The following is a 19,370-nucleotide window of genomic DNA, read 5'->3' as shown; positions in this document are numbered from 1 at the left end:
CCTTTTTCTTTGTCATCCTTTTCTTCATGCTTCTTCTTTTGTTCCTTCTTCTGCACTGTGGTCGGGGTCTTCTGGCCTTTTTCTCTCTTTTCCTCGGCCACTGCTTCTTGTTCCTCACTGCTGGAGGACCCCGTTTCTTCAATCAACATTTTAATGTCTCCATCTCTTGTCAAATTCCGGAATGATTCCCCTGAGAGGGGAACCTTATATGAATGCAGCGCATCCTCCACAAGAAGCTTTATCAGCCCATGGTGGGCTATTTGATCTGGTATGCCCTCTTTTAGCTTTGTGGCACATTCCATTAGAGACTGCAATAGGAAATAAGGGATGCTTAGTTTTTGTTCTACAGGAAGATCAATCTGGTGCCTCAATTCAGTGAGCAACCGAAAGTGATATGCATACACGGTGCTAAAAGGGCCTTCACAAGTTATATATTTCATGATTTGCAAACTGACTTCATTCCATGGTGGCAACAGACTCGTTCTTCGCACCCCATTTTTGTCCTCCGAGAATTCCTCCTCAGGTGGAAAGAATTCTTTCTTTGCCTGCTAGCTCAGCTTTCTTTCTTCCTTATCCCACGACAAACCCATAGGAAGTTCTGTAATCCGACAGATATACTGTGGGGTGAGCTTGAGGCTTAGGCCCCTGAAGGTTACTGTAGCCAACGTTTTGGATTTCGGCCTTAGAGCTTGCAGAAATTCTTCGGCCACTTCATCATCGTAACCCTGCAATTTATCACAAAAAGATATCCATTGAACCCGTGTGAAGAGTTCTACCACTTCCTGGTTTTCCCTTAATTTGGTTGAATCAGTGGGTTCCCGTCTTATAAACCCACCCGGCATGATGAACACGGTTGTTTTAACTAAAGGTGGCAAGTGCGAAAGAGATTTGGTCTATTGAGACAGAGCATGCACATAATCCACAAAATTTATCCCTGCGGATCTCAACACAGTCTAATTACACTGACATCCTGTAGAACGACAGTATAGGCACAACAAACAACAATTTCACCGATATCTTTATGACCAGACTGTGGACGATGATCCTGCCACCTTTGAAAACCAATTGCATGAAGAGTTTCAGGGTTACCTTTTTCTGCCACCTTTTTTACGTGGGGAACCCGCCTTCCTGTAGAACTGCGTCCCTGTAGAGACTGCGTTCCTGTAGAAACTGTGTTCCTGTAGGAGCAGTGCGCAAATTTCGAGGAGGAATGTAGTTGGCTTGCGCTTGAGGTGTGCTTCACCGGCGTTCTGGTAGCCAAAAGCTCGGTGTATCAAAGTGCAGAAGAGATCAGAATAGCCACTCGAGTTTGAAGTGGTGGTTGATAAATGCATGCGCACAATCTAGCCGATTAGATTTTGAATCGGCGCAATCCGTGGCGCGGGGGGTGAGCTGTCCCCGCCGGACCGTTGGGCGACGCCATCCATCATTCGCCTGCGTATTCACTTGCTGTCGCATCCATTCCCACAGATCTGCGGCCGCCTCTTTCTGTTAAACTCATTGCTTCCAACGGGAGTGTTCTCACATGCGTGCTGCTCATTCTCTTTATCGTGGCCGCCACCCAAACATCCAACTATACCATAACTAGCCGACGTGGCCAGTCGACTGGCCATACAGCCGCTCAACCATTCACTTTTACACTGTGCAAACAATTCAAAGTAAAATTCATGTGATTTGATGGAAGGAAGAGTCGAGACACTTACCTGCATGGCTGCACACGATTTTTCCAGTTTTTGGACGATGGTGAGTGGATCTACCTGCTGCATGCGAACTTACACAGACCCGGAGGCTCATGGTTACAGGCTGCCGATGATGGAGTGGATGCTTTAAATGCATGTTTCCGCATTTCATTGTAGATGGCGGTGCTGTGAATGGTATCCACTCTAGCAGGTTTAACTGTTACAGGATTCCCGCGGGGTGTCTCGTAACAGTTCTTCCTCCTTGGGTGCATGCTGCACGACGGAGGATCTGGTCTTTCGATCACGCTCCCGGAGCTTCTGATGCCTGTGGTATGAGATGTCAGCACTTGTTTATCTTTGAAAATGGCTTTTCCCGCGAGAACTCATCGATCTGCTTTGTTGGTGCGGGGAACTTGGTTGCATGTCGACAAGGATGGTGGAGCAAGGTAACAGCAATGTGCAAGGGTGCCAACAGAGGCTTGCATGCGTCCAAACCGATCCTTAGTCGCTAGATCTCCTTTTAAAATGAATTCTGGGCCGTCCCAAACTTCTACAGGAAGTTTCCTGTAGAACACAGAGCTTCCTGTAGAAAGTTCGGGCTTCCTGTCGAAAGTCTGCACTTTCCTGTAGAAAATCTGCGTCTTCCTGTAGAGAGACTGCATCTTCCTGTAGAAGATTCAAACCATGATAAAATTGCACATACCTTGAAAAAACATGGGTATCCTTGGAGGAGGTGTTGGTGAGGTCCCTTGACAGCATGATAAGGACCCTTGGCTTTGAGTTGAGAGGCTTCCTCTCCTCCATAGAACATCTGCAACCTGCATGCAATTTTACCATATTTTGCTTATTGTTTTGTCTTTTTTTTCCCTTTTTTTTTCTCTTTTTTTTTTTTTGAAAGATAACACGGGCGCCTCAAAGAGGTTATCACCCGTGCCATCTGCCTTGAGCGCCTCAGAGAGGTTTTCACTCAAGGATCTTTTTCAAACCTTTTCCCTTTTTTTTTTTGAAAGACAATAGGGGCGCCTCAATGAGGTTTTCACCCCTACCACCTGCCTTGGGCGCCTCAGAGAGGTTTTCACCCAAGGATCTTTATTATTTTTATTTTTTTTTTATTTTATTTTTTAAATCCTTCAGGGTATGCCCAAAGCAGAGGCAGAACCCTTCTCTATGATCAATACAGATTTCTCCATAGTTTTGATGAACTCTTGTCTTGAGAGAGGTCTCCTGTAGATCTTCAATCGATGCCCATTGACAAGCATGGGAATGACTTCCTCATCAATGGTTCGAATAAGGACAGATCCATTGTCATGGCATTTTTCCACTGCATATGGTCCTAGCCATCTAGTTCTCAGCTTCCCCTTGAAATCTTTGTATCTGGAGTCATACAACAAAGCCCAATCTCCCGGCTGAAATTGCTTTTCATGGAGATGTTGGTCATGCCACACCTTTCTCTGAAGTTGAACCACTTCTGAGTGAAGGAGGGCCTGCATTCAGTGCTCATCTAGGCCATTCAGCTGCAATAGCCTTTCTTGTTGTGCATGGCTGAGATCTAGGTCCACCTGAGCTGCCATCCTCAAAGTGTTGTATTCAAACTCAATGGACAGCAAAGCTTTCTTCCCATAGACCAGCTCATAAGGTGTGAAGCCGGTGGTGGTCTTCCAAGTGGTGTTGTAAGCCCATGTGGCTTCAACCAGGTGATCTGCCCAGTCCTTTCTGCTGCTGCTCACCACCTTAGTCAAGATCCCTTCTAATGCTCTATTGGTGACTTCCACCTGCCCATTTGCTTGAGGGTGATAGGGGGTGGAAGTCCTATGCTTGATCTTGTGATGAGCTAGTAAGTCTTCAACCAGGTTGGATGTGAATTGGCTCCCTTGATCGGTGACCAGCTCTCTTGGGTAACCAAACTTGTAGAAGATGTTCTCTCTTAAGAACTCGACCACCTTTTCTTCTGTTGCTGCTTTGATTGCTTTAGTTTCTGCCCACTTTGTCAAATAGTCAGTACACACAATGATGTAAGACCTTTGCCTCGAAGAAGGGTTGATTGGGCCCACAAAGTCCATGCCCCACTTCTCAAATGGCTCAAGAGTCACTTGAGGTTGGAGAGGCATCTCATCCCTTTGGGTCGGTCTCCCCATTCTTTGGCATTGGTCACACTGGCTGACATATCTTCTGACATCTTGATGAAGTGTGGGCCAATAGTAGCCTGCCTGCAGGATCTTGAAGGCAGTTCTCTTTGCTGCAAAATGACCTCCACAAGGCCCATCATGACAAGTGAGGAGGATATCAAAGACTTCCTCCTCCCTTACACAACACCTTAAGATCTGATCGGGGCCAAGCTTGAACAGATTGCCTCCGATCCAAGTAAATGAGGCACTTTTTCTGATGATTCTGCTCTTCTCTCTGGAAGATAGGTGCGGAGGGAACTGTGCTGAAACAAGGTAGTTTTCTATATCAGCAAACCATGGAGAGAGTACTGAAATAGCAAACAGATGTTCATCGGGCATCTGGTCATCCACCGTTCCATCCTCATCTGCAGACAAATCCAATCTAGATAAAAAGTCAGCAACAACATTTTCTCTACCTGGTTTGTCAACAATGGTCAAATCAAACTGCTGCAATAAAAGTAACCATCTAATAATACGAGCATTCACATCTGGTTTATTCATTAAATATCTGATTGTAGCATGGTCAGTATGTACAAAGGTCTGGTAGCCAGTAATATAATGTCGGAACTTGTTCAGTGCATGGACCACAGCCAAGAATTCTTTCTCGGTTACAGTGTAATTCAGCTCAGCTTTGGACAAGTTTTTGCTAACAAAGTAAATGGCATATGGAAGTTTTTGCTCAACCTGTCCTAAAGCTGCACCTATGGCTTTGTTCGAGGCATCAGTGTGGATGTGGAAAGGTAGGGCCCAGTTTGGACCTCTCAGGATTGGGGCTGACACCAACTTGTCCTTCAATTCATTTAAAGCCCTCTGACAATCGTCAGTCCAATTAAACTCCACATCTTTTGCCAACAGGCCAAACAATGGCGAGGCTAGCTTGCTGAAATCTTTAATGAATCTCCGGTAGTATCCTGCTAATCCCAAGAAACTGGACATCCCTTACCTTTTGAGGAGGTGGAACCCTCTTGATGAGAGCAATTTTGTTAGGATCCACCTGCAACCCTTGGCAAGAAATGGTATGGCCTAGCACGGTCCCTTCAGTCATTAGGAATTCACATTTTTCAGGACTAAGGGACAAGTTCATCTCGATGCATTTGGTTAGGACTTTTCCCAGATTGGACAATGCTTCCTGGAAGTTGGCCCCATAAGGAGTAAAGTCATCCATATAGATTTCCACTGCATCATGGACCAGCTCCGAGAAGATGCTCAAGACAGCTCTGTGGAAGGTAGCAGGAGCATTGCATAGCCCAAAGGGAAGGACTCGGTAGGCAAAGGTACCCCAAGGACAAGTGAAGGTGGTCTTATCTTGGTCTTCCGGGCTGATTTGGATTTGGTTGTACCCGCTAAACCCATCCAGGAAAGAGAAGAACTTCTTCCCTGCCAGTCCATCCAACACTTGATCTATGAAAGGTAGAGGGAAATGGTCTTTCTTGGTAGCTTTGTTCAATTCTCAGTAGTCCACACAGATTCTCCACTTCCCATTTTTCTTGGGAATCAACACCAGAGGGGACACCCATTCACTATCTGAGATGGGGTAGATGAATCCTGCATCCAACAGTTTTTGCAATTCTTCTTTGACAATGTCCTTAAGAGCTGGATTCATTCTCCTCTGGGGTTGCCTAACCGGTTTACAATCCTCTTTGATGTATATATGATGGGTACAGACCGAAGGATGGACTCCTTTCATTTCCTTATAGCTCCAAGCAAAAGCATCTAGGTGGTTGGCCAACAGACTACACAGCTCCTTTTCTTGGGAAGGAGATAGGGAGGAGCTAATCTTCAATGTTTTCTCAGGGCCGAACTCCACATTCTTGACTCTGGGAGTAACAGGGTTGGTTGTACAAAGATCCACTAAGGTGCTAGCTTGGGCATCCTCCACCAATTTTTCTAAGGGTAGTGCACTGGAAGGTGGATTCTGGATCAAGGTCTCGATCAAGTCATCCTCGGTTGGGGGGTCTCTTCTAGTGGTATCTAAGGTGCACAGAGGTGTTGAGTACACCTCGTCTTCCTCTCCTTCTTCCAACCAGAGTGGTAAGTCATGCTCTAAGGAGGGTTGGGCAGGAGGGTATAGGACTAGCTGCTTGGACATGGGACCATTTTTGATGGTCATATTTCCTGCACGGCAACTAATGTAGGCATCTGCAGTGGCTAACCAATGCCTTCCCAAAATGAGGGGATATCCAGTAAGCTTTGCCTTTGGCTGGAGAACCAGGAAGTCTGCAAGGTATTCCCAAGAGTCAATAGAGACCAAGACATCCCCCACAATCCCTTCGAGAGTCACGGTGGAGCGATCTGCCAGTTGCAGTACTGTCAAGGTCTTCCTCAAGGAACCCTGAAGATTGAGTTTGAGCATGGTATCCCTGGTCATCACATTAATGGCAGCCCCCAGATCAATCAAGGTGTGAGGTATAATGGTGCCATTGATGTGGACATCTACTACAGGACTTCCAGGATCTAGGTACTTTGGGCAGATGACTTGTCCTAACATAAGGTCAGACAGTTGTCCTATGACATTGATAGTTGAAGCATCTTTCTTCCGCCTACCTGGGTGTTTGAAGCACTTTTCCTTAACCAGTTTATTGTATATTGGCACATCCTTGATGGCTTGGAGAAGTGGTATTTTTACACACAACTGCTTGAGCTCACCCAGAAGCTCATCCTCCTCTGGGTTGGGTTGTGTGGTGGCTGTTAGTCTCTCAGGAAAGGGTGGAATAGCCTTTGGTTCACTTTCCTATTTATCTTCCTCATCCTCTGCGGGAGGAGGTTGGCGATCTGGTAGAGTCTTTCCAGATCGAAGATTGATCTCCTGGATCTCCACAGCATAGGTAGGGCATGAGGTTTCCCCAGTGTATTCCTGCTGGGCCTGTCTATTGTTGGGGTTCAGGTTCGGTTGAGCAGGCATTTGAGGTTGCCTTGGAGGAGCAGGAGGTAATGGCTGAGGTTGAACTGGTGGTGGAGGCAAGATGGCAGGAGGAGTGTTGTATTGGGGCCTCCACCCCGACTGAGGTGCATTCCATTGAGGTTGTGGCTGGGCATGTGAATGATATGAATGAGAAGTAGGTTGAGTGGGGTACTGAGGTGGATAAGACCATGGAGGAGGCATGGACCATGAAGGATGAGCAGGGGGACCCCAGGAAGGCATAGGAGTCGATTGGTTGGGGCTGTAATAAGCTTGAGATGCCCCTTGCATCCCCTGCTGATAAGGTCTAGATCCTTGTGGCCTCCTTTGGTTGAGGTAATAGAGAGGTTCAGTGGGAGCTTCTGTCCCTTGGTACATGGCTTTAAACCCAGGTAAGGTTGGACATTGATTTTTGGGATGGTCCTCCTCACAAATGAAACACACTTCAACCGAATGCAATGGACATTCGTTCTTAGGGTGTCTCCTTGTGCACCTAGGGTAGAAGACAACCAAGGCTCTCTCAGCTTCTTCTTTCTTCTGCTGGATTTTGAATGTGTCCAGCTGCATGGCAATGGTCTGTCTCACCTCACTCTTGAGATCTTCTAATTGATTTGCAAGCTCATGTTTCGAGAAAGGGACACTAGTTGAGGGGAGGTTTCCTCTACCTCGTTTCCGAGCTGCTCTGGAGTGGTTTCTAAACACAGTTTTGATGTCCTCATAAGGCAGTTGGTAAATGTTCCCCCCAGCTAACATGTGAAGGGTATCTAAGAGGTCTTCAGGGACTCCTCGGAGCAGGACCAACTTGAGGGATTCAGGGTCAAGTGTGCACCTGGCCCGCTTATAGCTTAGTTGGAACCTCTCCTCATAATCCTCTAAGGACTCATCATTTCCCATGGTCATCCTAAAGATTTCTCCCTTGGTTTCCTTAGACCTACAATAATCCCTGTACTTGGTATTGAAAGCTTGCTGCATCTGAGACCAAGTGGTGATACTATTCCCAGGTAAGCCCATGAACCAGCATAATGCTGCATCCTTAAGAGTTGAAGGGAAAAGTTTCATCTTTTGCTCATCTTCAGTATAGTCATAGGTTCTACAAAGGACAACAAACTCAAACAGGAAGGAAATGATCTTCAGTAGTCAACCCATGGAAGTGATGTAAGGCAGAGGGGCTAATGTTCTTCATTTTCATCTCTCCATTGGTCTCTCGGATGGGGAAGGCACCTTCTATTCTCTCATCTTCTCTTCTATTGTTAGCCATAGCTTCAGATGGAGTGGTCTCTAACTCTTCTTCTACTATAGGATCTTTGTATATCTCTGGATGTTCACCTATAGGTTCTTCTGGGTCACTGTCACCAAAGAAGAGAGAAGGGTGACTCAGTGATGTGGTGGGGGTGTTTGGTAGGAATTTGCCTGATCTATCTCGGTTCCTACAACTGAAACAGATTGATCTACAACTAACTATGAAAGATGCAGAATTAAACTGAAAGCAGGAAAGAACTAATCTACTTTGCTCAAATGAAATTGCAAGAATGGAAATGCTAGTCTACGCTTGCAGAAAGGAAATGCTAATCTATGAAAGCAGGAAATGCTAATCTATGAAAGCAGGAAATGATAATCTATGAAAGCAGGAAATGTCTATGCTACTTTTGCAGAATGGAAATGAAAGAAACTACTTAGCAGAAGGCAAGAGTAAGAAAATAGAAGAAAAGCAACAATTACTAATACTCTGACGCTTCCCCGGCAACGGCGCAAAAAAGATGGTGGGCTCCAGTATTGTAGTAATAATGCTACAACTCCTGGAGCTTCCTATCTCTAATTTTATCAACCCGGTAGTTCATACAAACTTGGAAGCGACGGTGCTGTATGCACAAGTACTAGCTCTTGTCGTAGCTGTCACTTGGTCAGCTGGCACAAGTCCGCTAGGGCTCAAGCCAAATTCTATATGCTCTCAGAAGAAGCTTTATGAGTGATGGACGAAAGCTAACTCAAAGGAGGCTAATCTAATTGCAGAAAGAAACTGAAAGCCAACAAAGCATGAAAACCCTAGTAAACCCTAATTTGACTAGCTAGGCCCTTACAATGCAAAACCGTGAATGAAACTTCTACCAATGATGCCATTACTTGCAGGGAGCTGAAATACATGCATCTAAGCTACTTGCATCTGAAAAGACATGTTTTTGTATTTTTTCATTAAGTGGTTGGATTTATTGTGATGATGCTTTTAATTAGGGTTTGACTGTGCAGGAGCGGTTCGACTGGAAGGAAAGCATGAGCAAGGTCAGGGGGGCTAGGAGAGGCCCTACAGGATCTCTAGCATCAGTCCACAGAAGTCTACCACGTTCGGATGCTCAGCAACCGAGTTTGCAGGCTTCTACAGGAAGTCTGCAGGGGATCCTATAGGAAACTCAGGGGTTCTACAGGAAGTCTGTGAAATTCTACAGGATGTTCGACCGTGGGAGTTTTGGGAGATGGTGAAGTGATGGTGTGGTATGGGAGGATAGGTGAGATGGAGATGGAACTGGTGATGGCTCAGGAGCAGAGAAGTCATATGGAGAAAGAGTGCATGCAGTGGGTTGATGGCTGGAAGGATGGGATCAACGAAAGGTTAAGTAAATGGAGCTACGTGAGTAATGGAAGAGCTGGAAGGTAAACGAGCTGAACAGAGGTCGGTTGAGTGGCTTTAGGTGTGGTGGACAAGAAGAGGAAGGTAATGGAATGGTGTGGAGCAGTGTAGATGAAACAAATTGTCTATGAATGTCACCAAAAACGAGAACTCTTTAACATATGTTAACTGTGCTATTTTGAACCAATGAACAGCAGTGCAATTTGTGAAAGAAACTCGTGCATGGAAGTGGAATGAAGAATTAATGATTAAGACCAAAGTGAATGGATGGATATACGACTAAAGTAACTGTTGCAGCTTGCATGGACGTGAAAAGAACTGCGTTTGGTTTTGGTGGTTGGTTCAGACTACACCCCAATCCCTAACAGAGATGGCAGTGAGGTCCTTTCAACCTTTTTCTGGAGCTCCAATGAATTGTAACTATCCTCTTCTAACCTAAGCAACTAGAAGCAAATTCACCATAAACTAATCCTATTCAATCTCATAAAAACTAAATCAGCAGACTGTAAATTCGAATTGCATGTCAAAGTAAAGAAACGAAGTGCTGGAACGAAAGGCAAATAACATTACAACACAGAGGAGGTCTATTGCTCTCAGGTTGGGCCCTAACCTGAGAGCTATAGCTCCCTTAGAAACTCAGAATGAGATCAAAATCTGCCTGCCTTTATTCATAACCAAAAATATGATGTCATGCCAAAACTGGCTTACAAAAAGAACCAACACCGAGCTGTAGCTCGTACTTCGAAATTACAATAGTAATGCGAAAGTTCAAAAAGCTCCTATCAAAGGCTACGACCTCAGTATTTATGCAAAATGATAATCCAACAGGTTTCCTTGATTTGTGGAGCTCGACTGTCCAACTGAAGGTTAAACTGTTGATCCTGTAGAACAATTGTAACTGCTGTTCCTGTAGAACGGTTGGCTGCCTCTAAGCTCGGTGGGGAGATTGGTTGGAGCTCGGAGCTATGGTGGGAATCACGAGGAAGGTCCCCAATACTGTGGACATCCTCTCCTAAAAACCAGCAGTGCCACCTTACTGTCTCCTTGTCTCCTTTTTCATGGTCTTTGCTCCCTTTTAATGCCAAAAACCTGAAATCATCATGTATTAGTCACGTAGATAGAATTCCTACCCTTCTTCCTACAAACAACACGAATAAACCAAGAAATGAATGCATAAGCAATAAAAGATGAATGGTTTGAGCAAAGCAAGTAGGCCAAATGAGCCCAAATTGTACCAAAAATTGGGGCTCATCAGAAGGATGAGAGTACGACCTCATTTTTTCAGTCACACCCACTTGGAATTCATTCTCGAATGCCATTAAGGAGCAATACTACCCTGTCAAAATCTATGAGGATAAATACATAGAGTGGACCACGCCGCGGCAGGGAAGGGACCAAGATGTGCCAGTGTTCACCAATATTTTTCATACCCTTCAAAAAAAGTTGGGTATCAAATATTTTAGGATGAATTTGGTACTCAAATACTACAGCTACCTACACATGTGCATCTAGGATGAGATGGAGTTCCTCAACATCTCCTTGCTCGGCACGGCATACAGATACACTATCAAGATCGAGCAAAAGTTTAAACAAAAGAAGTGAGACTTTGGATATGTGAATCTGAAGAACAAAGGACAAGCCAAGGTGGGGTGACCTAAGACAACCTGTCGAAGCCACAAGAAAAGAACAACACCACGAAGTCAAAGAAGGACATAGGTGGTGTGAGTTCCATAAGAACACCACTCATAACACAAGTGAGTGTTGGACAAAACAATCGTTGGTGGCCTAGTTGAAGGCTTCAGAATCAGATGCATGTTCCGACCCTGAGTTAGAACCCAACAAGGGGAATGACAAAGGGAATAAAATCATTGATGCAGAGCCGAGTGCCACTATTGCCACTGCCAAGGTCCAAAAGAATGAACCCAAAGATCTAGAGGAGGGGGAGCGACTTTTCCACTCACAAATGTGGGGGAAGGGTTCACCGCTGCAATTCGTTGTTGACAATGGGAGCCAAAATAACCTCATTTCAGCAGAGGTCGTGAAGTGGCTAGACATACAGACCATACCACATCCACAACTGTATAGCATCAGGTGGCTTCACCAATGGCGAGATCTCCGAGTCCGCCCGCAGTGCCGCCTTCCCTACAACATCAAGCCCTTTGCATATGAGGTATTGTGTGATGTTACACCTCTTGATTTTTGTGATGTATTATTAGGCAAACCATACTTGTGGAAGTGACATGCTATGTATGATTCAAGGCCTTGCACTATTATTATTTCTTTGGGTAATTCATTATATAGGATACCAGAGGTAGCCCCACCAACTGCCACCTCTTTGATCTCTGCTAAGAAATGCAGCAAGATCATCTCCTAGACTAGGAAATTAATTTTCTGTCTAGTTCACTCCCAAAGTAAGTGAAAGATCATCACCACATCCGTGACCCCCATGAAGGTTTCCTCCACATAGCAGCAGCAACAGATGGATATAGTCAAGAAAGAATACAGGAACATCTTCTCCTCACCCATAAGGGTACCGCTACAATGTCAGGTCAAGCATTCATTCGATATGACTCCTAGAGCACCTTTACCCAACACACCGATATATCACTGCTCCATTATGGAAAATACCAAGTACAACCAGGAACATGATCAACATCAGGTACCACACAAGTTTCAAGTGGGTGAAAAGTCTAGTTGCATTTGCAAAAAAACACCTTCCAAGAGGCCATCAGAAGCTCAAACCACTTAGATATGGTCCTTACACCATTACCAAGGATGTGGAAAACAATGCTTTAGAGCAAAAACATTCCCCCATTCCTTTGCTTGCACTGAGTTTTCAATGTGGACTGCCCTCGACCATGCTTCCCACCATTACTTGACACATCAAAGGTTGCAGAACAACTCACGAGGGACCAAGTTCAACAGAAGTTTCCTCATATAATGAAGGAACTCAACGCAATGGGGGCCATTGTTTCCTAAGGGGGGAGGAATGATCTAGGTGGATAGTGTTGGCCACCCGCCAATTCCATTTAGACCCCTAGCATTGTTTCTTTCAGTTTTTTAGTTTACTTAATTGTAGCACGGTTTACTATTTTTGGCAATTCTTTGGGTCTTGAACTTCCGGAGCCGTTTTGAGGCCATAAACGATGTTTCTTGGGAACAATGGGAGCAACATGGGTCCATGGTCTACTTTTTCTCATCCCAAAGTTGTAGTGCTTAGATAGATCTTTCTAATGAGTTATTGTGCATGTCAAATGGATATCGTATGCCAAAGCTACAACCTCGGGAAGTTGATGTACCAATTTACCCAAAACGGGGCCCATGGTTTGGCGCTTCATCTCCTAGGGTTAGGTTTTTGGATGTTTAGGGTTTTCCACTGTTTCTCAATAATAAATAGGCCTTCGAGCCTTATTTTAAGATAGTTCACAGGCATGTAGCCACCACATCTCTTCTAAAAAATAAGCTACCATCGGCCTAGTTGGTGTATTTCCATTTCTGTTTGTAAGCATATTTCAGTATTTTACACTAATGAAATGAAGTATTATTTCTACTGCATCTCTGTATTTATGGTTATTTTTGTCTTTTGTTGCATTCTTGTTTAAATCTGGATTGCATGTGGAAAATACTGCTTCTCACTCCTATAAGGATGATAGTGATGATGACCATGATGCCTCTCTGATCCGGAACTAGAATAAAACACATAACCAATATATCTCTTATTAGGTGTATATATCCATATACCAACTCTAATTGTGTCATCCATGTCCAATGTTTGTCCTCCATGAGATGTGCTACCATATGCCCCATTTGTGCTTTCCTCCTGTCCATAATTAATCTGTAATTATCTCCTTCTCTACAAACATGATAAGCTCTGAGGGATCATTCTATTAACTTCTGATTTATTTTCCTATGCCATAGCAAGTCTTTCCTGTTACTAAATGATCTTGTTATTATCTTCTTTGCAACTCCAAAGTTTTTCCTTTAAAATTCTCAAGGTGTTTTCTATGTTAGGAGATTAATCATCTATTTGTTGCTCATATAATCTATAAGGAGAGTCACATGAGTTGTAATACCCCATTTTTCTTGTCATCTCTGATCTTCTATCTCTTGCAAACATAACATGTCTGATAAACTAAATATAAACATAATCCAACATACCTCATTGAAGTTCAAGGGAGGCTCTCTCATCTGGAAAACTCAATACATATTAGCATGATATACATGTATAACATGAATATATAAATTGTCTTAAGATATCAACATCATGAAGACACACAACCATAACAATGATCATCACAATGGATGCATATCAATCACATTAAAAACTAACATGCACACATAACAATCACATCCCACCCATTCAGTCCAAGTGTTTGAACCTAGAAGCTTTGATACCAACCTATAACCACCCCTCCCACATTTACCTAATTTTACAAGCCTACTAGGGTAAATGTGAGACAAGTGTCACTATGACATGACGTGACTGCCCAGTTCTAGTTAAGGAAATGGGCCCTATAGACTGACCACAAACTAACATCCTATAGGGACTAGAGACCACCATAGAGTTGAAGAAACACCCCATGTAGTCAATCCCTGAGATATGACCTTATTTCATTGACTTAGACTCCCAACCATAGCCTTGAAACTACTTCCCTGTGGTTATGAGGCTATAACCACACTCAAAGGCTTGCCTCCATTAAGTTATGCCCTAAAATCCTTATTTTTGAGCATATGGTCTCAGGATCTATGCCACCTTTTTAGGCCATCCTCTAGACCACTTCCCATAATTTCCTCATACTTTCCAGAATCATTATTAACATTATGAAAAAGCTAAACATTCAATCTCAAATAAAAAACTTGACCTAGACTGCCTAGAACACACTAGACATTTACTCAAACAGATGGAAAACATGTAAATTAGAGGTCATGAAAGAACATTTGATCATGATAGTTTGAGATTCATCTGAGAATGATCAAGAATGAGCTAAGACCTCTCCACATATCTACAACAACACTTTTTATTCTATAAATTCATCAACTAGTTAAGAACTAAACAATTCATGAAAAGGGCCATAGGTGGTACACATGATATAACAAACATATAACCAAAAGATTACCAACATAGAAACCATGGAAACTCAATCGTAATTACATGAACATAATCAATACAAATTCTCATATATCACAATAGGAAAATGTCTCATATTAAAAAATGAAAATGCCAACCATGTCAGGGACTTCCATGTACCACCTGACCATATATTGGGTTGAACCAAACCTCTCTTTCATCCAATTACTATCGTGCCATATTCCAAGCATGAATGTGATATCTTATGGAATAAACTAAGACCAAGCCAAACTAGGGCTTCCGGAGGCTAAACCACGAACCACACTGATTCCACCTCCATGGTTGGACATCACTAACACCAACTAGATTGGTCTCTACCCAAGCTATCTAGGGCTCTAGGAACTACTAACTAAACCCACAACCTTCCAGGACTCTAGAGAATTTGTCCAACCTAACTTTAGGGACTTGTAACTCAACCCACCAAGGGCTCAAGAGGTTTTTTCCCAAATTAGGCTCCAAGGCGAGAAACTAAACCCATGTTGTTCCAGGGCTTCCAGAGCATTTGTTCCAACCCACAACCATAACGAGCATGAGAACCAATCATAAAAAAATCAATTCAAAAAAACCCACAACACCATGGCTATCCAAGAAATTGAAGTCCAAGGATAAAACCATTATCAATCCAGGAAAATATTCATGCCAATGAAAAAAAAACCAAAAAATCACATTCATATATGATGCATCTATACATCAGCAAGGAAATCACACATGCATCTTGTTACCTGTAGAGAAATCTAGTTGTAGCTATTGATTCAACTGTTCCCTTGAAATTTCCTAATTTCCTTTTTCCATATTGCTCCAAATCAAATTGAATACTAGAGTTCTTCAATAATTATATAAGTGTGTAAGAGTATCAGAGAATGAGAGAATGGAAGAGAGCCTAATCTAAAAACTATCAAAAGGCTGTCAAAAGATAGCAATCGATCATCAAAATCATTTTTATTTGATCTAGTTCGATCTTGGTGGCCATGCACCTATTCCACTTGGACCCCCACCACTGTCTCTTTCAGTTTTTTAGTTTCTTTAATTGTAGCACAATTTACTATTTTTGGCAGTTTTTTGGGTCGTGAACTTCCAGAGCCATTTTGAGGTCCTAAATGATATTTTTTGGGAAAGACATGGACCAAATTGAACGTTTACTAGCATTGGGTGGTAATAAGTTGTATTCCTTTGATATATCTTTCTAACGAGGTATTGTGCATGTCAAACAGAGGTCGTATGCCAAAGTTACAACCCCAAGAAGCTGATGTACCAATTGACTGAAACAGGGCCCATAATTTTGGCTCTTCCTCTCCTAGGGTTACTTTTTTGGATGTTTAGGGTTTTCAATTGTTTCTCAATAATAGATAGACCTCCAAGACTCATTGTAACATAGTTTAGAGGCATGTAGCTGCCACATATCTTCTCAGAGATAAGCTACCATCGCCCGAGGTAGTCTTATTTTCATTCTATTTGTAAGCATATTTCAGTGTTTGATATTAAGGAAATGGAGTGTTATTTTTGTTGCATATCTATATTTATGGTAATACATATAATTTATTTCATTCATGTTTAATTTCATATCAGTGGTATCATAACAGTCCGCTCTTTCTATATTTTTCTTTCCATGTCCCTACCGTGGTCAGGATATAAGGAGTTAAGGCTCGAACTGGACGAACCTTGGCAAGACCAACCTCGCAAATCCCAATGGACTCCCATGGTGCAAGAAAATAAAGATTAGGGGGCAGGATATCCTTGCAAAATTTTGCTCGAAGAAGCTCTCAAGTGACAGAGGAACGCGATGATGGACAACTTTGCCCAGATTCTTCAGCAGCTACCCAAGGGCGACAAATCTCCTTTTAGCACTTACTCTGGAAGCACCACACCCTTTAAGGAGAAATTTAAATTTGACATCGCCATACTTGAGGGTCAAATAGAGGTATATGCCATATATAAATGGTTAAATATGATAGAAGGATATTTTTTTGTTCATGAATTTTCCATTTGGGAAAATATTACTTTTGCACTTCTCAAGGCCACCCCCCACGTCAAGGACAGGTGGGAAACATATTGTGAGAAGAAGGATGAAAGTACACCATCACTATTTACATCTGCACCCACTTGGAATTTGTTTTGAGACACCATTAAGGAGTAGTACTACTGTGTTGGGAGCTATGAGGATAAATACATAAAGTGGACCACACTGCAGTAGGAAAGGGACCAAGACGTGCCATAGTTTACCAGTTTTTTTCATACCCTTCACCCAAAGTTGGGTATCAAGGATTCTAAGAAACATTTGGTACTGAAGTACCACGAGTGCCTACATAGGCACATCCCGGATGAGATGGATTTCCTGGACATCTCCTTGCTCAGCACACCATATCAATAAGTTGTAAAGATTGAGCATAATTTTAAACAGGGAAAAGTTAGATTTTGGATCTACGAGTTTGAATCAAGGCGGGGTGACCTAATACAACTCGTCAAATCTGCAAGAAGATAACAACACCACGAAGTCAAAGAAGAACACATGAAAGTGGTGTCAGTTCCATAAGAGTCCCACTCACAACATAAGTGAGTGTTGGGCCAAGTAGTTGCTGGTGGCCGAGTTGAAGGCTTGAGAATCATATGCATGTTCTAACTCTCAGTCAAAACCAAACAAGAGGAATGAAAAATGGAAGCAGATTATTGATGCAGAGCCCAGCGCCATTGTTGCCACCACCAAAATCCAAAAGAATGAGCTCGAAGGTCTAGAGGAGGGGGAGTGTCTCTACCACTCATAGATGTGGGTGAAGGGTTTTCCACTACAATTCATTGTTGAAAATGGGAGCCAAAAGAACCTCATTTTAGTATAGTTCATGAAGCGGCTAGGGTTATTAACCACACGACACCCACAACCATAAAACATTAGGTTGCTTCACCAAGGACAAGATCTTTGAGTCAGCTAGTAGTGTTGCCTTCCCTACAGTATCAAACCCTTCACAAATGAGGTATTTTGTGATATTGCTCCTCTTGAAGTTTGTGATGTATTATTAGGACAACCATACTTATGGAAGTGACATGCTATATATGAGTTGAGACCTCACTCTCTTATTATTTCTTTGGATAATATGTTATACAGTATACTAGAGGTAGCTCCACCTACCACCACCTCTTTGATCTCTACTAAGAAATGCAATAAGCTCATCTCCCAGAATAGGAAATTTGTTTCCTTTACGATTCACTCTCAAAGTAAGGGGAATATTGTAGCCACATCCATGGCCCTCAGGAAGGGTTCTTCCATGCAGTAGAAGTAGGTGGATACAGTCGTGGAAGAATACAAGGACATCTTCTCCTCATCCATAGGGGTACCCTTGAATTGTCAAGTCAAACATTCATTTGATATGACTCCCAGAGCACGTATACCAAATGGGGTGCTATATCATTGCTCCATTATGGAAAATTCCAAGTACAATCAACAACATAATCAACATTGTGTGGCACACAAGTTTCAGGTGGGCGACAATGTTTGGTTGCATGTGCAGAAAGGATGCTTTACCAATGCCAATCAGAAGTTCAAAACACTTTGATACTATCCTTACACCATTACCAAGGGCGTGGGACACACTACTTTTAAGCTCAGCATCCCCCCATTCCTAGGCCTACACCCAGTGTTCAATATGGACCGCATTCGACCATACTTGCCACTATTACTGGAAAAATTAGACATTTTATAACAACTCACACCAAAAAAGTTAAACCCAGATTGCATGGAACAAGCCACAACTAATCGGATTATGGACACATAAGTAAAGAACACTCGCCAGTAGAAGATCCAACTATATCGGCTTGTCAAAGTTGTCCAACTCTTGCACCAAGGCAAGTGGTTCACTAGGGACCAAGCTCAACAGAAGTTTCCCCATCTCATGGAGGAACTCAATGAAATGGGGACCATTGCTTCCTAAGGGGAGAGGAATGATGCAAGTGGATGTTGGTGTCTACCCATTTGTTCCACTTGGACCCCCACCACAGTCTCTTTCATTTTTTCATTTTCCTTAATCGTAGCACAATTTACTAAATTTCGTAGTTTTTCAGGTCCTAAACTTTTGAAGCCATTTTGAGGCCCTAAATGATGTTTTTTTTTTGGGAAAACTAAGGCCAAAATGGTTATTTATCTAGTCTTGTCTAGTTGGAAGTTGTATGTTCAAATAGATATTTCTAAAGAGGTATTGCGCATGTCAAATGAAGATCTTATGCCAAAGTTATGACCCCGGGAAGTTGATGTACCAATTTACCCAAACGAGGCCCATAGTCTTGGTGCTTCATCAACTAGGGTTAGGTTTTTGGATGTTTATGATTTTCCAGTGTTTCTCAATAATAAATAGGCCTCTGAGACTCACTGTAACATAGTTCATAGGTATATAGCTGTCGCATCCCTTCTCATAGATAAGCTACCATCACCCGAGCCAGTTTTATTTCCATTATGTTTGTAAGAATATTTCATTATTTGATATTAATGTAATGAAGTGTTATTTGCGTTGCATCTCTATATTTATGGTAGCACCTGTAATTTTTTGCGTTCATGTTTAATATTGCATCATTATCATTGATGCCTCTATATTATTCATTTTCCTTCGTTATTCCTTCAATTTACCTCTCTTGCAAATTTGTGTCCCTTTGCCTTCCTTTTCTCCTATTTCCCTTATTTTCGTAAATAAAATGTCAATTATGCCTCTTTTCCTTTGCTAACGCCTTTGACAATTTCCATAGTCATTAATTCATTCAAGTTATACCCATCACTAAGTTTTTCCTAACATTCAACTTAGAATACGTGTCCCATGGCCTTCGTTTTACTTTATTTACATAGATAATCAACTAGGGCTTGTTACACCATGAGCCCTTGCGCAGATATGAGAATGAT

The sequence above is a fragment of the Pinus tabuliformis genome, chromosome J (assembly GCF_031772625.1).
Source record: "Pinus tabuliformis cultivar Carrire ecotype Pingquan chromosome J, CPIR1, whole genome shotgun sequence".
In the NCBI taxonomy this organism is placed as follows: Eukaryota; Viridiplantae; Streptophyta; class Pinopsida; order Pinales; family Pinaceae; genus Pinus; species Pinus tabuliformis.
Note: the sequence above shows the minus strand (reverse complement) of the source record.